We start from the raw sequence: 25,312 nt of genomic DNA on the forward strand, positions 1-25,312 counted from the left end.
TGAAGTTCTATATTTTACTACTAGTTGGACAGTAAAGTGCATGGAAGGTTTTCACAGCACGTGTAGAAACTGCTAATCGTTTAAAATGAACGCTGTATTGTATCGCTTTATCACTTGCAGCAGGAATCGGGAGGTTGATCTCTGCCAGTTTCCTTTACGAGAGCTCGTGAAGACGTACTTAAAAAAATGTCACACGAAGACAAAAATACGCAGGTGAAGACTGTCATAACACCGTCGTGACGTGGCGGTCACTGATTGGCATTCATTTACGCGGGCGTCTTCCTGCAGACTATGAAAAATGCTGTCTTTGCATGTTTTAAACTTAAACTTTAATTGCTTGATTAGTTGATTTCTTTGGGATTTGCTTTTTTTGTAAAATAAAGTTGCGAATACGCGGGGCAGACGACACTTTGTAAGCACTTAATTTCAGGTCGGGCTGGTGCTCTCAGCGAGTCACCGCAGATTCGTCATTTAATAAAGCGTAGCGATTGTCAAAGAAGCTGGAAAACACGCGAGATCAACGTGTCCTCTGAGAGCCGACCTGGGGTGAGTACAACTTTCCAGTTACACTACCATGTGAGCACTATTTACTATTATGTAGTATAATTTATTTAATTGTTAAAAAGGGTCATGTGTTACAAGACGCACTTGGAAATGTATTTCTAAAAGTTGTATGGTTATTTAAGCTATTGAATAACATACGATGTATTAAATACTTAATGATGCTAAACTGATACTATATGCTGTAGGTTGCCTATTAAGTTAAAAAATACGCGGGCAACAGGACCATGTACATTTTGAACAGTGCATTGCATACAGCTAGATTATTTAAATCAATCTGAAAGTATATTTAAAATTACTACAAAGTATAATTCCAGATCGGGCATACATGTCTAAAAGCAGAGTTGAAGAGAACTCGAGTGTTTCCCGTTTGTTATTCCTTCACCAAAGATATGCAGGTTAGGTGCATTGGCTATCCTGAATTGTCCCTAGTGTGTGTGTGTGTGTGTGTCCTGCGGTGGGCTGGAGCCTTGCCTTACGCCCTGTGTTGGCTGGGATTGGCTCCATCAGACCCCCGTCACACTGTGTTAGAATATAGAGGGTTGGATAATGGATGGATGGATATTCCTTCACCAACTCTCCACCCCTTCTAAATTGGCCCTAGTGTGTGCTTGGTGTGTGGGTGTGTTTGTGTGTGTCCTGCGGTGGGTTGGCACCCTGCCTGAGATTGGTTCCTGCCTTGTGCCCTGTGTTGGCTGGGATTGGCTCCAGCAGACCCCCGTGACCCTGTAGTTAGGAATATAGCGGGTTGGAAAATGGATGGATGGAACTCTCCACCCCATACACTCAACTGTTACCCTGAGCTGTAAAAGTTTTAAGTCGGCTCCCACACACCCAATATATTATCCAATATGCGGCCCCCCGCAATACACCCCAATTTAGCCAGAAACGTATGGAAGAGAAATGAAGTTAACACTTCTTGGAAGGGCCATTTATTAGGACTTTGTGAAGGACGTGAGTAACCCCTGCAGTTGACACATAAGGATGACCTTAGAAGTCCTTCACTTGTTGTTGGCTTTTTTTACACTCTATAATTTTAAACGGATTACAAAGCTATACTTACAATCAGCCATTTATATTAATCTGTCACTACAAGACACAATGGATATATAAGAGTGGGCATCATCTCCAAAGCATGATGGCCTTGTTATAAGAAGAGCACTTAATAAAATGAGTATATATCACAATTTATATTTTAATTTTGCCATACTGTTCATGTTATGTGTCACACTTAAATCTGTACAGGGTATTGAGATGAGCATCATTCATCAGATGGACAGACAAGTGCAGAATGTCATAAATGTACTTACCCTCCTGTTCCCTGAAATAAAAGATATAAAATAGCATTAGAGATGTTTCAAAGCAGTGGCTCAAAACCCCGTTTTAACTCATTAATCACTGTACTCCTGTCCCCACCCATCTCCTGCTTCTCCTTAATTTGCGCTCACAGATGCTGTTTGCTCATCCTTTTTTTCTTTTATCCCTCTCATCAGTCTCAGTTTACTTTAACCAGCACTTACTCATACTCTTCTCCTGTTTCTTCAATGTCTGACATGGCGGGTGTCAAGTATAAGGCTTCCTGTGAAAAGGAAATCAGAAGCTGCAAGTTACAGGTGGACAGTCAGGTTATAGTGAAGAAAAAAGGTCATTTCATTTCATTGGTTTACAAAGGTATAATGAACACATTTGCTTACAAATAATATGTAGTAGTACACCAGTCTGTTTTTTTTTTCATATATAGTACCACTTAAAGTATGCACTGTTAGAGAGTACTTTGTCAGGTACTGTATATAAGATTGCTGTGCTGCATTAAATATGCAGAGATCAGTACCATTCAATAAGTGAAGCAAATATAAATAAAAACAGCCAAAGAAATTGATTACTGACAGATATTAGAACACATGTGCAAGTCTACCTGACAAAAGCTTTACAGATCATATTTGCACACAATTCTTAAATCATATGGTGATACAGAGAACAAGTTTAATTGACTTAGCTGGGATGAATTTGCACTATTATTGTGAGCATTTCTACTTAGCAACAGAGCTAAGCATTGTATAACTGCACATGTGAGACTCCCCTGTGTGAGTTTGTGTGTCTACATTCTCTGAGAAGAAAAGAGGAGGTGGGATCTGGCATTTGGATCAAGTCTGAGTTTCAAATTTGGCAGTACCATTCAAACTTGGTAAGGTCTAAAGGTTTCAGGTATGGACTTCAGTTTTGACAGGACCTAGCTAGATTCTTGATTTCCTTAAGCAAATCAGTTAACTGAGTAGACAAGTGAGTCTTCTTATATTTGATGTAAACACACCTACCATATAGGGTAGCACAGTGACACAGCCGCCGCCTTGCAGTAAGGAGGCCTGGGTTTGCATCTCAGGTCCTCCCTGTGTGGAGTTTGCATATTCTCCCCATGTCTGTGTGAGTTTCCTAAGGGTGCTCCAGCTTTCTCCCACAGTCTAAAGACATGCAAGTTAGGGAAACTGGCAATAATAAATTGGTCATAGTTTGTGTCTGATATGTGTGTTCACCCTGTGATGGACTGGCCCCCTGTCCAGGGTTTGTTCCTGTCTTGCACCCTATGCTAGCCAAGATAGGCTACAGTATCCCCCATGACCCATTCAGAGCTAAGTGGGTTACACACTGACTGACCTAACATGTACACTCTTAAAAATAAAGGTGCCACAGCAGTTCTTCAGATCGATGCCATAAGGGAACCATTTTTGGTCCCCAAAGGACCCATCCACATGAAGAATCCAGAAATAACTTTTTATTTATCTACATCTATAAAAAGCTTCATACAGTAAATAACCACGAACAGCCGATAACACATCAATACCAATGAGTCATGATTATAAAAGGACTCCTGCTGCATACAATAACTCAGGCTAAATTTAAGTTTTCTTAAACTTTGTATATATTTTGTTAAAGACCTCACTTTTTTTTCTTTTTTCTTTTTTTTACAAATTATAAAGTTTTTTTAAAGCACAAAGGACCATCTTTATATGCAAATAGTCTGTCCCAAAATGAAATGGTGCTTTGTCAAACAATAATACCACAAGGAACCATACAACACAGTAAAGCACTATAAAATGCCATTAAATAACCATTATTTTTAAGTGTATGTTCACTGTTATATTTATATGATTCACTCGTGGAAATGGGAGACTGTGCCTTCAGAAAAAAGTAAATGAGGAAAAAAAGATAAGCAATTTTAATAGGCAGCTAAAGGGATTGTATTATTTCATAAACTAGGTCACCACTTGCAGCAGGCAAACTAATATAGATCAAAAAAGCCATTACTTTACGCTACGTTATATATATGTCTCAATAACAGAAGAGCATAAGAATTGTATGACTTAAATTTTGATACATAACCAAACTGCCTGTAGGTAATTTTATTTTTAAAATATCGTCTTTTTGAGTACTAATTCCATTATTATTATCTTTGGATATCTTTGCCAAGTGTTTTTACAAAGTATAGAAAGACACAAAGAAAATATGTCAAAATAAGTAAGGGAAAGGACAAGCCAGAGATCACTTAGGACCCTTGACCACCAAACACTAGGCAGATTACTCCTTATCCCAACCTAAAAACAATTTAAAAATGTAACAAATACCAGTAGAATATTGTCATGATCATATACTGTATAACTCTATATTGTATTTGCTCTGCAAGCTATAAAGTCTATAAAGACATTCAGTGATGTATTAATTTTCCAATTCACGGACAGTTGGGGTCTACCATGTCAGCATCAGGCAAGGCAGTAACCTACCCTGAACTGGATGATACTACAACTTATCCATAGTGGCCTAGGCATGAGTAAAGCCATATACTGTAGTATACCTGGAGAAAACCTACTCACAAATGGTAGAAAACATTATAACTTACTGGCATTTACTGGTGTCTGGAGCTGCTAAAAATGTGTGATTATCTGATAAACTCCCCTGGTACAGTGGTTCTAAATGTTCAGTCCTCCGATCTCCCTGTAGCTGCATTTTTTTGTTCCAACCAGTTTGTCAGACAGTCACTGTTACCTTTAATTAATCTAATTGTTTAATTAGCTGACCAGTTTTTCATTGTATTTGGCATTTAGAAAAGTACTGTAGTGTCAGATTGACACTTATTATAAAATTAAAACTTGTGTTTTTTATGTATCCTTAAAAGCTTACTTTTTTATTTCACTTTTTCTGTGGAGTTTGCTATCATAATTGTACCTGAATACAATTAATATTGAGTAGAGCTGACTCCAGTGCAAATGACTCTGAAAGGAGCAGCTATTACTAACTAGCATGCTTATTGGTAAATGATTGTCTAAATAACCAGAAAAAAAAATGCAAATTGAATGAATTGAAATGAATTTTCCATATTTAACATGTATAAAATTATGCCTCATTCACTAAAAACATAACCAATCTTTAATTTCCGGATGTTTGTAAAAAAAAAACAAAAAACAGGAACATAGAAACTGGGAAATAACGGCTTGCCTAATTACGGTAGGAGTCCAATTAAGAGAAGAAATGGGTTGGAATAAAAGCCCAACCAGGCCCTGAGGACTGAATGTTGAGAACCACTGCCTTAGGAGCAGTTCAAAATTTCGTATAGCCAAGCTTGAATTTTAACAGATTCAACTGTCCTAAAACAAATCTGAGTCCCCGAACTGATTTATATTCCCAAACGTATACATATTCTCAGATATAAATGAATCCACTTTGTTCCGAAAAATATACTTTGGGAAACTCGATTGATGGTGATCCTGTGGTGAAGCACCGACTCCTTTTCCGAACAATGAAGGGTATACATCTCGCCTTAACCCACTATATCCTGACCCGACACAACTACAAGGGCTACATCTGCGCTGCTTGTCCTGCCCCCGTGGAAATTGTGCACGTAAGCTGTACTTGAAAGTTAACAAGTGACCGAGCTTTCCGAGGCATCTCGTACCTTGCCCAACTGGAATATAATCAGCGAATTAAATAAAAGGATGGACAAAAAATCGATAAAATGTCGTATCTGCCTGACTGTCCTTTAAGCCACTGTTAGTTCACCACTCTAGGAATAGCTCGTCGTGTCACTGTGTTTCTACGCTCCCTGGACAGAACAAAGAGATCATCACTCAAAGTGTCCTTGTTCAACAGAATGTAAGCTGCTATATTTAGCCAGTTACACTGAAATACCAGTCCGCACCCTGGCTGAGCTACGGGCACAACGATGCTTCAAATCTGTCCCAGTGAAAAGGGAAACGATGCCAAGCCTGTGACGCATGGACGGCACAAGGCGACGACAGCCTTGACAGCTATTTTGTCCCAGCAACACTCGAAGCGATGCTGTAAGTGATGAGAAAAAGGCAAGTTCTCAGAACACAATAGGATAGAGAATCTAAAGTAACCGACGGCAGCTGCTATAGCATTGCGATGGAAATTCCTAGGGCGAGAGACAGGAGCAGCTTTACACTATTGGTTTGCTGCACTAAAAGTCTTTCACCTATCAGCCCTCATCGGTTTCAGCTCGGTCCTCGTAGCTCCGCTGACATTCAGTCCTTTGCCGATCGGTGAATTATTTCACATGTCTGCAGACTCCAGTTGTGTCAATCGTTGTCCCATTTCACGTTATTGTCCACGCAAGCAATTAATTCGCTTATAAAATCTCAGCGCCAACGAGAAACGAGCGTCACTGTGGAGCCGGCCGTGCGCTGAAATTGGAAGACAGTCACAACCACAAAGGGGAAAAAATAGTTACGACGGCTCTTGTAGGATTTGCATTTCTTTAGAAAAAGGTCATAATACTCGTAGTTACTGTAATTGGACAAACCAGTTTTTCTTCTCAGCTACTATAACTGTAAACATCTGGTTAAGGAAAAAGTAAATCAGAACAAACTATCTTTTCATTTAGTGTACCGAAAACGTGTTGTGAAGCAATGGATGAGTGGATACATTTACACCGTAAAATAAAAAAACCGCTAGGGATTACAACTTAATTAGATTAATATATATATATATATATATATATATATATATATATATATATATATATATATATATATATATATATATATATATATATACCGTTGGACTCTTTAGCTGTTCTTAACTTACTTTTGATAAGGTAAATAAAAAGATGACAGCCCGGGTAAGATAGGTGCATCCTTTAACTGTCTCTACCAAGCCATAAAATATACAGCCAGCGTTTTGAATGAATCCACATGAAGAGTTTCACACAATAAAGTTGTCAATAGTGATGAAACAAATAGACAGGCAGAAAGAGAAAGTGAGAGAGAGCGAAAAAGACAGCAATGATCCACAAATGAAAGACACCCACCTGTCAAGGGCTCCAAAGGCTAAGATGGACAAAGAAAGGAGAATCTGAATTTAAATGGAATAACAATGATGTTTTATAGGAGATGTCTGAAATGAGAGATGGTGGGAGGGCAGAGGATTGGAAAAGGAGGGTTGGGAGGTGGATATGGGGGGAGCTTTGTTTCACAATAGGGAGGGGTAGATGAAGGAAGACAGATGCAGCACTTCTGTTCTGCCTGTAAATGGACAATGAGATGATGGGAGTGAAGCACAGCTATGAGAATTTGTTCGCCTCACCTGTTTCCTTTCTGTCATTACTCAAATCCCCATCTCTGTTATTGTCCTTGTCAGTTAGCAACTCTCCCCCTACCCCAAAAGCAGACAATGCTGTCATCTGCGTGTTTCTCTATATTTGTATGCAGCTGCTCGGAGAGCTTGTGTTTCAGATGGGTACCCTGCCCTGTTCGAAAGGGAAACCCAAAATTTCTGTCAGTTGGCTATTGCCCCTCATCACCCTGGATGATTACACAGTTTGATGTTGAAACCTCAGAAATTAAGGCAGGTTTTTATATGGTATTTGTGTGCTAACAACGGATCATTTGGGAATATCTCTATGGTTTTGAGTAGTCAGTCCACCTACTTGGACATCACTGATTATCTTTAAAAGTTTAATTACCTTAATAATGCTTTTTTATTTGTCTGTAGTCCATCCGTGTATTGTTTTGAAGGTACTGAAGAATGAATGGTAATAGTTTAGCCATGGCTGTCAAAATTTGACCAAGCAGAGAAGAAAAAACTTAATGTTTGTCACCTGAAAGTTAGCAAAGCTAATGCAGAGAACGTTATCTGTTCCTTTAAACAATTCTTTGTTTTATTTTATATTCTGCAAGAGTTCTACAGTTTTGCTGCCAAAACAATCTTAGGGTCCTATATTCAAATATGCAGTCAGGTTCATAAGTATTTGGACAGTGACACACTTTTCATAATTTTGGCTCTCTATACCACCACAATGGATTTGAAACAAAGCAATCAAAATGTGATTGAAGTATAGACTTTCGGCTTTAAATTAAGGGGTTTAACAAAAATATTGTATAAACTGTTTAGAAAATACATATATCTTTATACATGGTATTCCCATTTTCAGGGGCTCAAAAGTATTTGGACAAGTTCTCTGTGAGTCCTCATTTGCCCAGTTCTACTCGGTTCATGACTATCGGCAGTTCTAAATTCAAGAGGCTCCTGGAAGCAACCAAGGAACGTGGAGCCAAACTAGACCGTCACAGTCTACAGTTTTTCTATTATCTTCATTATGTGTGACTTCTGATCTAATAAGCAGTAGGTAATATAGACCATGAAAAGGTATGGCAGCAAAACTTGACAGATTTATTGAAGCTGGGCAGTATTATTCTCAAACGCCACAAACTGGAAGGTCAATTTAAGGAAATGTCAGCATGTCAAGTATAAGATATTGTTAATTCCTTTGTGCAGCCCCTCTGGGTTGATTTGAAAGACAATGGTAAAATGTGGGGACAGTGAAGCATATCATTGTTTACAGTGTAAATCAAGACGAGTCCTTCTTCATAAACTGGATGGAATGGATGTTATGTCCATCACTGAGAGACACGTTTTCTGGGTGCAAGACCAGCCATTATGGTTTTGAGGAAATGATAGGCTGTTGTTATATTGCAGGCCAAGGAAATTATTTAATTACACAACTGTGTTTCTGCAGACAGACATGCCATTTATTTGTTATATTTTTCTTTCACAAAGCATATGCAAGTTTTATGCATTTGTGAGTAAATAGTTTCAGTACACTGATTATGACTATTAATTTTTTTCTCTGACTTGCTTATCAAGTTCAAGGTGGTTGGAGTAACCCTGCACTCATATTGTTACTTTCAATTATGAAGTAATACATGTAAACATGCAGTAATTGTTGCTGTTGATGGTGTCAACCTGTACTCTTTGTAAGTGCAATGCATCTTTTATAATCAACAAAACTTAGCAATGGCTGAAGTCAGTGGATATTTCTTTCTTTTTACATTTTTGTTCTTTTCCCCCATTCTGGTGTGTGTTCAGACAATATCATGTGTGTGTGTGTATATATATACAGTATTTATGTATTTATTTATTTAATTTTATTTATTAATTTTATTGTAATCATTCCATACAAATAGATCAATTTATACAAAAAAGAATTGAAGACAAATCAAACCCCACCCTTGATAAGGAGAGCATGGCCAAAGGAGAATTGCTTAGGGCTTTTTAATAGGGCAAAGATAAACAAAAGAAAGGAAAAATATATATATATAAATAAAAAATGTAGAAGGGAAAGAAATGCGGAAATAATTATTTCTTCTTATTCTAAAATATTATTGATTAGATCCTTCCAGGTTTTGAAAAAATTCTGTACAGATCCTCTAACTGAGAATTTGATTTTTTCCAATTTCGGATAATATAAAACATCGGTTTCCCACTGACTTATCAGAGGAGAGTTAGGATTCTTCCAATTTAACAAAATAAGTCTGCGTGCCAAAAGTGTAGTGAATGCAATCACCGTTTGCTTGTCCTTTTCCACTTCAAGTCCGTCTGGAAGAACACTGAACATAGCTGTTAATGGGTTAGGAGGGATTGTGACCCCAAGGCTGTCTGAAAGGCACTTACAAATTTTGGTCCAAAATGATGTTAGTTTGATGCAGGCCCAAAACATGTGACCCAGTGAGGCAGGAGCTTGGTTGCAGCGTTCGCAGGTTGGATCTTGCCCTGGAAATATTTTGGACAGTTTTAAGCGAGACAGATGAGCGCGATATATAATTTTTAGTTGAATAATTCTATGCTTTGCGCATATGGAGCTCAAGTGAATTCTCTGCATTGCTACCTACCACTCCTTTTCTGATATATTAATTAAGAGATCTTTTTCCTATTGTCCTCTTGGATCTTTGAAAGGAAGGGACTCTAATAAAATGTTATATAATGCAGAAATGGAGTCTAATTCCTCGAAATTGAGCAGTATTTTTTCCAGCATAGTGGAGGGTACGAGATGAGGAAAATCGGGCAGTTTCTGTTTAACAAAGTTTCTAATTTGAAGATAGTGAAAGAAATGTGTAGCTGGGAGGTTGAATTTGGAACGTAATTGTTCAAAGGATGCAAAGATAGTGTCTATATAAAGATCTCTGAGCAATTTAATCCCAAATCTTTTCCAGGTATTAAAAACTGCATATGTTTGCGAGGGTTGAAAGAGGTGGTTCTCCTGCAGGGGTGCCAAAGATAAAAGATTTTCCATCTTAAATTGCTTTCTAAATTGGTTCCATATTCTGAGTGAGTGAAGCACAATTGGGTTATTAGTATATTTGCGATAACTTGCATTTATTGGAGCACAGAGCAGGGAGTATAAAGAAGTACTACAGGATTTTACTTCTATTGCAGGCCAAGCCTGTGTATGTTCATTTATTTGTGTCCAGGTTTTTATGGCTTGTATGTTTGCTGCCCAGTAATAAAACTGAAAATTAGGTAAAATGTATTTATTTATTTAAAGAAATTCTGTAAAAAAAAACAATTTCCTCCTGAGACAAATACAGTTTTACCTATATGGAGTGCGTGCCACCAATGTCATCTGTTAAAATACAGGTAAATAAAGCTTTACACTTTGAGGATTTTAAACATATTGTTGATGTGAGAAAAGCATTAGTCACTGTGTTTGATTTACCTAAATAGCTAAACCGTAAAGCACATGGTTGTCAACTAGTGATTTTTTTGACACATTCTCAAAATCACTTCTCAAGAAAAGGACCAGCTCTCTTTAAACACTATTCTGTTTGTTGTGCCCGCCAGAAAAAGAAAAAATGTTTATTTCCCTTTCTAGTCTTCGTCAGAAGTCTTGTGAGGGGCAGGGTGTAAAGGATTGTTCTGAGCCTGGTTGTCATATCAAGATGTGACTGTTGTAGTCTCAGAATTCTGTATTATTTTATAAAATGTTAGGAAAGATGAAGGAAAGCATTGAATAATAAATAATTATTAAATAATAATAAACAATAAACCCTACAAAATTCACATTACTCAAATTTTGCTTATGTAAAAAAAGTTATTTAATTATAATGACCATATATCAATAATTATGTAACTAATTTCTAAAAGGGACAGTGATATTGGTGAATCTGTCTTTCTTGCTATCTACACATTATTTACACATCACGCTAACTAGCAAGGTGCTTCCTAAACATTTTATCAACATTCACCTACATACATTCAAGTCTGTGTTTTCTCATAACAGAAGCACTGCACCTAAACCTGTTTAGCAGCAGAAATGGTCATTGGTCATCTCCTCTTAACATGCGCTTTACTAAAAACTTGGCATCTTTTTTGAGATGTTTAATTTCCCTACCTTCAACCGGAGAGTCACAGCAGATAGAAATGCAGTACATAGTCAAAATTCAATCACTGCAAGCCAGTGCACAGAAATATTTCTAGGACAAGATCAGCATATTTTTTGTAATTCTAATGACAGATGCTAATAGGATAAGTAATGCTAGGGTTTTCCTATTCCATTGTTTCTTTCCACTTCTAAACTGGAAGTATGAACCTGAAATATGTGAATGTTGTGCTGTCCTTCAAGCCAAAGTGAATAAGGTGTACAACACCACCTGGCTAAAATTCCCTCTGTTGATTCCTAGTGTCTCTGCATTCCCTCAGCCTTCAGTTACTTTTAAAGCGCAGGGGGCTCAGGGGTAGATATTGAGCTTCCTACTCCTTTAAAGGAACAGAGCTGTTCTTTCACCTCAGGAATGGCTAGGAGAATAATAGCTTCCACTCAGTCCTCTCCTGGCTCACCCTTGAATTGGCTAATGGACTCCAGGTTCTCTAGCTAGTAGCACTATGCTGATTCCAATGAGCAAGAAGGTTTTGTTTCCTCTTACCCACACTGACTGGTCCCTAAATCTCAATCTTTCTTTTTCTCAGAAGGTCAGGCATTCCTGCAACTGCGTGGTTCAGTGTCTAGGTGAGCATTGCATTTCTCTAAGCATACCACATCTCATTATTTCCTGGACTAAAACTCAGGACACCACAGAAACATATAGGTACTGTCTTGTACTGTACTAGTGGTATCCATGCCCTTGGAAGCTCTTCTTCACAATGAATAAGAAAATTGTATATCACATATAAATAAAAAATAGATAAATATTTGATTTTACAAATGATAATAAATTTCAATGTGATATGTATTACAACATATCCAATTATTCATAATTGCAGCGTTCTGCCATTAAAGAATAAAATATGACAAATCTGTACTTTAGTTTTAGAATTGAAAAATCAAGTATCATGATACTTCTCTTTCATTATATAATCCATCTTCATACAGAAATAATGCATTTAAAAAGAAAATACAATAAAATACATTAAGCACAAAATAGAAATCCAATAATGGAAGACATTAATGAAAGTAACATACACTTCAAATATACACAAAACAAATGTAAAATGAAGCATTTGAATCACATGTACAAAAACACAACAGACAAAATTATATAAGTAGACCATGTCTGTACAAATTCATAACTAGAAGCACAGTTAGTAAGTTAGATAGCACAGTTAGATAGCACACAGCCAGTGCAGGGGGTGGCATAGCTGGTAAGATGCTGCTAGCATAGACTTTGGTCTCAGCAGTTGTGTTAAGATAACACCCTCCATAACCGAACCCCCCAGACCCTGCATGCTAAAAAGATCTGGAAGGTGTCAAGAAAACCTTCAGGTCAGTAAGTGGCAGTAGGCCTATAGGGCTTCTAATAGAGAAGGTAGGGGACACTGGCAGTAGGTGTGTACTTTCCCACTTGGTCACCATGAGGCAGCACAAGGCCCTAACTTGGATGAGTAGGACCGTGTCTCCCTTTTACAAAAGTGGGTAGCAGCATAGCTGCCTTGGAGAAGTCGACTTCTTAACACTACTCAAGGCTTTTGTAGTGCCAGAAGAGAATGTTAGGTTATACTGTATAGCATGATGTTTAGAGTACAAGTCCAAAGATGTTATGTTTAAGATTTATAACGCACTGATGAGGCCTCACCTCAGTACTATGTACAGTTTTGGTCTCCAGGCTACAAAAAGTATATAGCAGCACTGGAAAAGGTATAAAGAAGAGTGATTAGGCTGATTCCAGGACTACAAAGGGATGAATTTTGAGGAATGATTGAAAGACCTGAGCCTTTTCAGTTTAGACAAAAGAAGATTAAGAGGAGACATGATTGAAGTGTTTCAAATTATGAAGGGACATTGTACAGTGGATTGAGACTGTTATTTTAAAACAAGTTCATCAAGAACACTGGGACACAGTTGTTATAACCAAAAAGGGATGCAAAAATGTTTCTAGGACTGGGCCTTGAAGAAGAGGTTAACCTGGGTCAATAAAAGCATTGTAGTAGTTTCCAGTTCGATTAGGAATTATAGCAAGTTATTTACATAAGAACCTACTCATAATTTTGTGTCACCCCATTGTTTCAGCCTGCTCAGTTTCAATGTGAAAATCTCCATGTGGTCTGTTGCAAAAGTGAATCTATGTTGTCTTTTTTAAGGATCTATTTTTTACTAAATTATATTATTTAGAATCTAATGCTTTTATTTGTTAAAAAATGCAATATTGAAAGCAATTGTATGTATACTATAACACTACATACACCAAACAGGAATTTAAATATAAGAAAACTAAACACTTTATTTTATTAGCATTAATTTATAATATCTATTTACATAGATCATCCTTAATCTTACAAAAGAACAAATATTGTGACATGCACTAGAATGAGTGAGATCATACTTATATTTTCTTTTTTTTCGATGTCTAGGGGGCTCATGTATAAACGGTGCATACGCACAGAAATGTTGCGTACGAATGTTTCCACGCTCAAATCGCGATGTATAAAACCTAAACTTGGCATAAACCCACGCACATTTCCACGGTATCTCATACCCTGGCATACGCAAGTTCTCCACTCGGTTTTGCAGACTGGCGGCACCCAGCGTCAAAGCAGTGCTACTGTTCCTATGTGGTTACCCTTTCTTTCTTAGATCCACGTTCCTGACACGGCTTTATAAATACACTGAAACTAACTGCATATTGTTTATTAATGTAATGCATCTGATTGTAATTAACCTGTAACAATATAATGGTCTAGGGAATAGCCAAAGTATTCCAAATACCATAACTGCTTTAGCGTTGTTACTCTCACTGCACCTTCTTTTTCTTCTTTCAGCTGCTCCCGTTAAGGGTTGCCACAGCGAATCATCTTTTTCCATATTACTCTCACTGCACCACTTGGAGTATTTATATCACTGTATCTTAGTTTAGAATCACAGCAGCAGCTGATTGGAAAGAGAATTATCGGTATACAGCATCAAGCACACGCTGCCTCAGCCATGGTAAAACGCTTCAGAGTCTTTCCTGTACGGACCTTGCGGTTCAGAAACAGTTTCATCCCAAGAACTTTAAACACACTCAATCAGTCCATCAAGTGCTCCTTGTAGAACTGTTTGTAATTATAAGTACAATTACCTCACTGTAAACTTGAACTACAGTTATAATATTGCACAACCTGCGCCACTTTATAAAGCGCGTATTTACATATGATGACGATATCATTTTAAAGATGAAATGCAGCAAAATATGTTGATTATATTATACAGATAAAACTTTAACTTCATTTAAATAATCAATATTGTTAATAATTTAACATGTGAGGACACGGTGCCGCAGCGCTAGCTAGTTCATGGATTGTTCCTACCTCGTGCCGTATTCTTGCTGGGCTGGCGCGACACTGGAAGGATAGATGGATAGAATAATTAAACACGTACTACGAAGATATTTCAATGTTCCTTAAACGTTTTGAAGAATCGTCGTTCTAAGCTTACAGATGGCTTAACGTCTATTACAGCACTGATTGTATGGCGACTGGGTATTTGGAGAAAGAAAAGTAAGGACAGGAATTAGAGGTTAGTACGTTTGAAAGAGACAGTACTGTTGCAAGAAATTATTTCATCGAAGGTCACACATGGCGCAGCAAGCATCTTGCGTGAGACATGAACAATCACTGTGCCACCATGTTCCCATGTTTAATAATATGCTTTCATTCCTATCATCATGAAAAAGATTTCACGTATACATCTCAGTATTTTAATTATTCAGAGAGCTGTAACATTACGAATGTAATGGATTCTATGTCCTGTCGGAGGAAGAGAAAGCCCGGAAGCACATAGTGATTCACACACATAGAGCACATAGAAGATTAAATACAAAATAAAGCATTTAACGTGCTACTTTAGTTACGATGGAATTTGAGAAACTACTAAATTAAACAATTTTAAGATGAAGTTTATGATGTTCTACTTTAATGACAAAATAAACTACGTGATTAAAGTGGAAATTCCGAGATTAAAGTTGACATTTCGAGCTTTTTTCCCTAATAAGCTTTCATATGACACTCAGGCGGTGGGCTACAACTCGCCTTTTCACAGAGACTTTGATATGTGACAACTTCTTTTTTATTTTGGGCACTGTGCGACTTTGTGTACTTGAGCTTTCGAGTTTCTCCAACACTATATGTCACTCGATCAACTTCTTTTTGTTGATTATGTCACTGTTTAAACCAACGAATAGTAAGTTTTTCCTTGCCTCCACTTGGTATTCGCTGATATTCTTCTATTTTCCCCCGTGCTTTTCCCATTGTCTTTTCACAGAACGCTGAGCTTAAGGGCTATTTATATTGATTTGCATATTCAAAGAGGCGTAATTCTGGAGTTGGTGTGGGGCAGCAGGCGCATGCACGTGCGTTACTTTTCATGCTGATCAGGATTTATGTAGCTGAAGAACGTGGAAGTTGGCAATGTCCTTCTCTGGGGTAGGACAAATTCTTATCTTATTCGGACATTTAGTGCAGCTCCTAGGAGTAACTTTGTGACTCCTGTTAAATATGGGCACAGACCTCTACACCAACAGGGTGATGCCCTTGGCTGAGAGGACAGGGCCCCTTTTAACCTTTCTGATGTACATCTAGCCTGGTATCTCTGTTAATAATCCTGGCCTTGGCAGAATAGGTTTAAGCCCAGTTGATACCTAAAGGCCCTTTTTGAGCGTAGGTGGAGCCTAAGCTCACAGACCTCAAAAGTGAGTGAGAGAAAGACAAAGACAGGTGAAAGGTAACATGTAAGGTAACAGTGCTCCACTGGGCAAACGATCTAGCTACACTTTTAAAATATTGGTTCTAAAATTGCACTTTACTGGGTTGTGTGGTTCCTTGTAAAACCACTGCTTGACAAAGAACTATTTAATTCTGAGAAAAATTCTAGGCATGTGAAGCTGGTTATTTGGGCTTTTAAAAGATTCATAATATGTGAACAAAACAGAAATATTTAATATCTAATAGGCTACCTATCAGGATACTAAGAGATCAAGAAAACCAGAGCTTAGCCTGTGTAACTGTATGCAGCAAGGGCCCTTTTAAAATGAGGAACCCATCGGTCACAAATCTTTTACCATTTATTCAAGCTTATTTGTGGAACCTCAGATCTGAATAAAGGTTATTTCTGGAATGTTCATGTGGGTGGTTCTCCTGGATACCAAAAATGGTTCCTTTTTGGCATTATACTAAAGAATCACTTTGGCACCTTTATTTTTAAGAGTGTGGGTAGATGGACTCAGTAACTGTTGATAAAGAGGGTGCATGGGTTTGATTATCTTATGTTTTAATTTGTTAAATTGCATTTTTTCTGTTCATCCTTATGTTTGTTTGCTTATATTTATATAGTATGGTCTTCTTGATATCATCCTGATATTGGAGTTGCCCCCATCACTATGCCAATACAAAACTGACATGAATATATTTAAAAAATGTTTGGGATCTAAAGTGAGCCAAATGTGCCTATTAAATACACCGAGAAGTCAGTTACAGTTCCTCTGCATTTTCTTCATTTAATGTATATTTAAAAACACAAATGCTTTCTAAGCCGATGGTGAGAAAGTCACTTTGAATCAAAGCCTAGTCTAGTCTCATCAGTTGAAATTTGAGATAAGAACAGCTGCATTAAGAAGGCTGGGAGAGCCCAGCTAATCTCAAGGACTCTGTCTGTACGAGTGTAGTAGCATACACTAATCTCATGCACTGCTTTGTCACTTTGTTCACTCTTCATTTTCCTCTCTTTAATTTTCATTTTACCAAAAGAGGAAAAAATCAGAAATCAAAACAGTATATTAAAAATAAAACTGCTGAATCAATAACACAATATTCTCAGATCAACTTACTTCAGTTCAGGATCCCCGGAGGTTGTTGTTTATTCCTGCAGTACCAGTCAGGAACCAACAGTACCTCAGATTGATTGTTCTGTTCATAGCTCAGGACTTCATCTTCTGTGTCAGACCTGCATCTAGTCTCATTATCTCCCTTGCCTTTTCAAACTAGGATCTGTGCCTTGTGCTACATTGAATAAGAAGACATTAAGAAGTCTGGGGACCTGGGTTCGATTCCCGGGTCCTCCCTGCGTGGAGTTTGCATGTTCTCCCCGTGTCTGCGTGGGTTTCCTCCGGGCGCTCCGGTTTCCTCCCACAGTCCAAAGACATGCAGGTTAGGTGGATTGGCGATTCTAAATTGGCCCTAGTGTGTGCTTGGTGTGTGGGTGTGTTTGTGTGTGTCCTGCGGTGGGTTGGCACCCTGCCCAGGATTGTTCCCTGCCTTGTGCCCTGTGTTGGCTGGGATTGGCTCCAGCAGACCCCCGTGACTCTGTGTTCGGATTCAGCGGGTTGGAAAATGGATGGATGGATGGACATTAAGAAGAGACAGGGGATGTCCGTGGGGGTCAGTGAAGAGTAACAGTCACAGTCTGTGCAGGAAACCCACAGAAAGAATCCTAGCTGTGGGAGCTGTGAGACTGTGTGTTTCAAGTGTAACCTGCTAGAGGGTGAAGAGGTAAGTAAAGATTGATCAACAATACTTGTTTTACTTTATTTAAGTCTTCCAGTATTTCATTAGATAAATAAAGTGTAAATGGACGTTAAGTTACAGTTATTACACATTTCCAAATTAATGCAGTATCAGAATATTGAGGTTTAAAAATGAAACATGTAAGAATCGCAGACAAAATCAACTGAAAGCTTGATATATGAAAGATTACAATTTCCCACCTGTCAAAAATCCACAGTAAGAAGAGTCACCAAAGAGCACAACAAAAATTTGAAGGATGTCTCCAGCACACACACAGAAAAGGGGAGGCTGGTGTTTCAGAAACCTTTCTTAAATAGCACAAGCCCCTTTCATTCTCATGACGTTCAGGTATTGTGCAGACACTCGGATGGGACATGCTAATTAATTACATCCTGCTACACCCATGCAAAATATCATGGCAGACAGGAGGGAGAAGGTCGCTAGAAGGGCTGGGCAGACAGCTGCTGCACGCTTGAATGAGTACCAGGGAGATGATTGGGTTTTCTCAGAATGTCTTTGTGTCTGTGCAAAAGCTTTGCTAAGAACCGAATATGATTGTCTTCCTAGAATGAATGACGTTTTCAGGTTAGACACCTGGCTCTGCATGTGACATCATGTGTTGGCCACAGTTTCTGCTTCTTGTCTTCCATTATACCTCTTGTTCTCCTAATTGTTCTGGCCAGCAGTGTTGGAGCCAGTTTGTGTACAACTCCTCAAGGTTAGTAGTGATGGGTCTGGTGGTTGTCACATTTTACGTTACTGGCTTCCTTCTGGGTCTACTTTAAGCATCAACACACCTCAACCATCACCACCACCACAGTTCTTCACACAATATGAAGGTTATGGGGAAAATGCATGATGACACAGGACCTTGATTTTTTTCTGCTGAGTGCACCCCCGCAGTTCCCAAACCCGACAATGATGCACCAAGTCAGAATGCACTCGATAGTGCCCCTATAGAATGTGGTGAGAATGGGGGAAAGTAGGCTGACCTTCTTTAGGTACCAAGGAAGTGGAGTCAGGGTTACTGTGGAGTCCATCACAGGTCACACACACAAACTTTGTCTCAGAAAATATCACCAAAATCCCATCATATTTTAGGTGCAAAACTGAAAATGTTCAGTTAATTGGGGAGTAATTTTCTTTTCCTCTGCAGGTAAAATATTGACAAATTTGCAATAAGACTCTCTGCTTTTACTATTCTTCCATAGTCCATATGAAAAGTTGCAGAGCTGGCAAGAGGACACCAGCTTCAAAGCTGGTACCAGTACAGCATACAACTTTTTTCCATTTTTTTTTTTTTTTTACCATGAAGTCAGCCCTTTTAACATTGTCATCCTGGGGCTGGGTGCTCTACTCTCACATCTTTTCCATGCCATAGTTGGAAGTTTCACTTTCACCTGAACATAAAAATAATAACAAATTAATAAAAAAAAAACTGTCAATGGTGATGATTTAGCTATGGAAAAGTGGGAATGGTAGAATTATTCAAAAGTGGCAGCAACTCATTTGCAAATACTCAATGAACTTTGACATTATTGTTGAAGAAAATACTTCACCTCACCACATTTCACATTTGTTTAAAGCTGATCCTTCGGCTAGGATGTTGGACATCTCTGGGTCCACAGTTCTTGAGGTTGATCCTCGAATTAGCTATGAACTACCCAGTCTCACTGAGGTTGCACAGTTGGTGAACCAGTCGAGGGTAGGTAAAGCTGCTGGAAAATGTGGTATTTGGGGTGAACTTCTCCAGGCTGGTGGTGAGGCTGTCCTCTTGGCATTCCATTTGGGAGACGGGCATCATCCCAACTGACTGGAAAACGGGACTTGGTCCCTATCTGGATAGACAAGGATTATTGGCTGGATTGCTACAAGGGATTAACACTGCTGTCAGTGCTGGGTAAGGCCCTTGCTAGGATCAATCTCTATAGGATCTGGAATCACTTGCTTACCTACCAGGGACCAGAGCAGTCTGTTTTTATACCTAAGAAGTCTACCATTGACCGCATCCTGGCACTGAGGGTTTTCATTGAGCGCAAACACGAATATCGGCAGAGTTTCTTTGCAGCGTTTGTCAATTTTTGTAAATCAACTCAATTGATTGAGCTTCCCTGTGGGACATCCTGAGACTTCGCAGGATCCCCCCAAAGTTACTGGATGTCCTGGCTGGCCTGTAAACTGGTACTGTGAGTGCTGTGCAGAGTGGAGGCAGAACCTCTGCGTTTTTCCAAGTTGATTCTGGGGTTCGTCAGGGGTGTGTTCTTGCTCCAGTTCTGTTCAATGCTTGCATGGACTGGGTGTTGGGCAAGGTTGTGGGGTCCGGCGGCTGTGGGGCATCTGTTGGCGAAGAAAGGTTCACTGATTTTGACTTTGCCGATGATGATGTGGTCTTCGCAGAGTCAATGGAAGCTTTGAGCATGGCTCCCGAGGGACTGATGGTGAGGAGTCTGAGTGTCTGGGCTTGCAAGTGTCCTGGATAAAAACTAAGATCCAGGCCTTTAATGACCTCTTAGGCACAGCCATCAGCAGTGTGTCTGTCTGCAGAGGGAATGTTGACTTCATTGAGAGGTTTACTTACCTTGGCAGCAACATTCGTGTCTCTGGTAACTCTTCCTGTTCAGTCAGTAGACAGATTGGGAGAGCACAGGGGGGTTATGAGGTCGCTGGAAAGGGGTGTGGAGCGCTCCCGATATCTTTGCAAGGCTGGACTCCTACAGTGCCGTGTTTCTTCAAAGAATCTTTGGGTAACACTGGTCTGACTTTGTCAAACGAGCAGTTGCTCAGAGAGTCCCAAATAAGGCACATTACCTGCATTGTGAGGAAGTGTCAGTTACGGCACTACGGGCATGTGGCACAATTCCCCTAGAGTGATCCGGGTCACAGGATCCTCATTGCTGAGGACCCAAGCGGCTGGACCAGGCCAAGGGGACACCCATGTAACACATGGCTGTGGCAGATAGATATTCATTTCTTGAGGGTGGGACTGGACCGCGTGTCTGCCTGGGTTAGGGTTTCCAACCGGGATCCTGAGCTGTTTCGTCATGTGGTGGGTGCAGCAACATGCTCTAGCAGTGCATGCTCCCCAACCTAACCTGATATTTCATTAGGGAGAATTAGTGGCCTATCGTTTTAAGATTCAGGACTGTAAATCAGAATATCAAACCAGAAAAACTGCTAGTTTCATCTGTGATCTTTTTCTGTCTTTACCTATTCTATCAACACTAGATAGTCTTGCTGATCACTATAACTCAGCCCTTCATTCAGCACTCGATAAAACAGCTCCGTTAAAACATAAGGAATTTTCCTTTAAGCGTTCAGCTCCATGGTATAATTCAGAATTATGGTCTATGAAAACAGCTGGCCAACGCCTTTAGAGAATGTCATGTAAGACTGGCCTCACTGTGAACATCCAGTCTTTCTCTGACCATCAAAGGGCTTACAGGGATGCACTGACAGCAGCTAAGAACACACATTATGGCAGAATAATAGAAAGTGGTCATGATAACCCGAAGGTTTTGTTCTCTGTAGTTAATAAACTATTTCAACCTGCATCTGGCCTATTACCTTCTTTACCGAAGTCTAGGAAAAAAATCCTCTAGATCTCTGCAACAAAACTAAAGATTTAAATAATTAAACTAACATAAATCCATCATCCATTTATATCTTTACCTGTCTTCCCACTCCATTCAGCTTTTTTTCTAAATATTCACCAGTTGCATCTGCATTTGTAAACGACCAGCTTTGTAAGATGAGGCAGACTACTTGTGTACTGGACCCCATCCCCATCACACTTCTTAAATCCTGCCTTCATGCAATAATCCTGACTGTTAAAATAATAATAAATACATCCCTTGACACTAGCTTTGTGCCAGTCACTTTTAAATTGCTTCTATAATGCCTGGTTTTTTTTTTTTAAAATGTTTGGTCTAGATGCTGACAATCTTAACAATTTTCAGCCTATTACTCACTTATCTTTTCTGTCAAAAGTTCTTGAGCATGTTGTAGCCTCCCATCTCACTAATTACTTAACTTCTAATAATTTGATAGAACCCTTTCAGTCTGCTGTCAGGGCACAGTACAGCGGTGAAACTACTCTGCTTCGAGTAACTAATCATTTGCATATGGCAGCAGACTGTGGACAAAGCAGCATTAATTCCGTTAGATCTTAGTGCAGTATTTGACACTGTCAGACATGACATTTTACTGTCCAGAATGGAGAACATGCTGGGCATCTCTGGCATTGCCCTCCCATGGTTTAAGTCCTATCTGACTGACAGGCAAGAGTTTGTTAGTTTTGGCAACAGCAGATCGAGCTCAGCGCTGGTCACACAAGGACTCCCTTGTTGCTCTGTCCTCAACCCTCTGCTCTTCTCTGTCTATATGCTTCCCCATATCATTCGTAGCTATGGACTGAGTTATCACTTTTATGCAGATGATACTTATCTTTATGTCAATGTTAAAAGTGAAACTTCATCAGGACTTTCTCATTTCACAACTTGCCTCAGTGAAATTAAAACCTGGATGGAGCGGAACTCTTTAAATTTAAATTGCAACAAAACTGAACTCCTGCACATTGGCACTAAAGCATAACTTAAGAAAATGAGCTCCTTCTCAGACACTCTTGACGGTGATCTCATCAGACCTTCTTCTGATGCAAGGAATCTTGGTGTCATTTTTGACTCCTCCCTTACTTTTTCTGCCCACATAAACCACATTAAGAAACTTTCTTACTTTCACCTCTGTAACATATCATGTGTTCGCTCCTTCCTCTCCTTTTCTAACACTGAGAAACGTGTCCATACTTTTATCACATCCTGCATCAATTATTGTAAACCAGTAACGGCGTACTGCACGATAACCTGCAGTGAATACACTTGACTCATAGTTTTCATCCTCTTTCTCTATACGTTTAGCATTTGTTTGCTCAGAGGTTGATGCGCTTGCTGCTTCCTGAGCAGCTCTTCTTTTCTCCACCCTAGTGGCCTGCTTCTTCTCTTCTTTCATTAAGAGTCTTTTCGTGTTAAAACTGATTAAGTCAGTGTTTGTGTTGCAATTACTTAGTACATTTTCCTCAATTTTTCAATTAAGCTGGCACTTAAGTCTTCCATCTGCCTCAAGAGTGATTTAAGATATGAAGAGGTAGGGGAAGTGACGGCGAAGGTGGGAGAGAATGAGAACAGCGCTTGTACGCATGCTCTGCATAGCCGCTGTGCTGGCCGCTGCCAAGAGCTGATTCTACAATAAAATAAAAATAGGAATAACCTTGGAAGTCAATCATCACCCTGAAAGCGGATAGTAGACGTTACATGGTATATGTGTACCAATTTTCAGGTCAATACGTCAAACAGTTTGTAAGCTACAGGTGATTTAAAATCCTGGACAGACAAACGAACAAGCCATGGTAGCGCATTATATATGAAGATGCTACTAGCAGGTGCCCCTTCAAATCTTTAGAGAATTTACAGTTTTATTATTGAATTGCTGCGGTGAGCTGGCGTTCTGCCCAGGGTTTGTTTCCTGCCTTTTGCCCTGTGTTGGCAGGGATTGGCACCAGCAGACCCCCGTGACCCTGTAGTTAGGATATAGTGGGTTGGATAATGGATGGATGGATTATCGAATTGAAATTACTAAGCAGCAGCACTCACAGAAAATGCTGGTTTTGACACAACCGCACCACGATGTATGATTTTCATCTCATTGGTGACTGGTGTATTCATTCTCATCTTTTACTTTCAGACCTCTTGCCAAAATTAAGTGTTCCAAGCACTTGAAGTAACATAACATTGTCATAGTCACTTAAACCAATTGAGGGTTGTGGTGGAGCAGAGCCCATCTCAGCAGCACAGGACACATGGTAGGAGCCTGCTCCAGATGGGCACCAGTCCATCGCATGGCCTACAGATGGTCAGTTTAGAGATGCTGATTAACTTTGGGAACATGGGAGGTAAAACTCATGAAGACACAGGCAGAACACGCAAACTTCACACAGCCAACAACCAGAGATGGATTTCAGGCCCAACAAGCTGGATCCATGAAGCAGCAGTAACTGCTATACTGCAGTGCTGCCCTAGCACGTGAAGTACTGGGTTTTAATGGCAGTGGCATCACACTGTTTGTGCCAACACACTAGGGAACCCAGAGCATAGCAGATGCAGTGCAGGGGAGCCATGGCCCACTTGAAGTACATGTTTCCTTATTGTCAGATGTACAGAATACTGGGAAATGTGTATACAGCCACGTTGCCACTCTCTGGCACACAGTCCTACATTCCTGAAAGCTTTAAGGAAAACAAGCAGTTAATGAACAAAAATAAGCATTTTCATTTATCCAATATAAAAAAAAACATCCATCCATCCATCCAGGTTAACATACTAGGCACAAAGTATAAACCAACTGGGCATCAGTCCATCTCAAGGCGTACTCGTTCACAGCAGGACAATCTGAAGTCACCAGTAAAAGTGACAACATATTAAAAAGAAATAAAAAACAGGAACCCTGTACATATTACAAACTACGTGAGGAGCCTATTCACCTTAAGGACTACTGACTTTTATAAAAACGAATTTAAACACTGAACTACAAATCATTTTACAGTAAATATTGTAATAATGGAAATTGTCTTTGACACTTGAACATAGATGCCTTTCCAGTGGAGGACTGATGCGTACACAGGCCAATTCTCAGTTTCACTCTTGGGTACTGACATATTGTTTCAGTTAGTGCAGGGCATAAGGTAACACACAAAGTGCAGTCCTCCCCGGTGAAACACACATTATTAGATATCTTTGGGGCATAAATAAACTGTTTAGTGCTGCTTCTCACCATGGTGTAAACAGCAGCTGATCTCAGAGTCTGGCCCGGTGCTTTACTAATGGTCAGGGCACTATAGGTGTGACCGGCCTCGGGCCTACCAGGTACAAGCCACTGTAGCCACAGCGATATGGAGAAAGAGCATAAAAGAAGCAGGCAGCAGTCACCAGTCCCACACCATACTTCTCTGTTCTTTTCTTATTCTCCTTTACCCAGAAATATATAAATGCTTCAGTTTCTGCATAGGTCAACATGGCAATCAGTGAAACAATGGTGCAAGCCAATTTCCTCTGCATAACAAATTGTGTAAACACATTTAGTTTGGTTCAACAATCGTAGTGTGGCCAGCTATCAAAAACTATGTGATTAGAAACCAATGTCCCCAGAACTCAGACAGTTCTGTGTCCCCACATTGTGTGTAGATGAGACACTAAACCGAAGCAGTCTGACTATTCAAAGCAGGTGACTCTTTAGCAAGACAGGTGAATATTTATGTCCTGTAGATAGCCATCAACAATAACCTGTAGCAGAATTTTCCAGAAATTCTGCCTTTTCTTTAAAACACTTGTTTACAGCCCATTACACTAAGCAACACACCGAAATGTCATTTTCTTTAGAATACTGAATTCTAGCCCATTACATAGGCACTAGTGGGAAAATATTGGGGGAATAAAAACAGATTCTT

At 39.4% G+C, this 25,312-nt stretch overlaps 1 protein-coding gene across 2 annotated transcripts in view; it reads left to right on the top strand.

Moving 5' to 3' along the window:
- Positions 1-207: 207 nt before the first annotated feature.
- The window catches only part of prl (prolactin), a 33,291-nt gene continuing 8,186 nt past the window's right edge, over positions 208-25,312 (top strand). Inside the window, exon 1 of one of the 2 annotated variants that reach the window (XM_028813528.2) lies at positions 208-546. The gene's annotated coding sequence lies outside the window, so the exon portion shown is untranslated. Of the gene's footprint in view, positions 547-17,669; positions 17,803-25,312 lie in introns of those variants that run through there. The other variant, XM_028813527.2, reaches the window with a different exon arrangement.

Source organism: Erpetoichthys calabaricus, chromosome 11 (genome assembly GCF_900747795.2).
Source record: "Erpetoichthys calabaricus chromosome 11, fErpCal1.3, whole genome shotgun sequence".
Taxonomy (NCBI): Eukaryota; Metazoa; Chordata; class Cladistia; order Polypteriformes; family Polypteridae; genus Erpetoichthys; species Erpetoichthys calabaricus.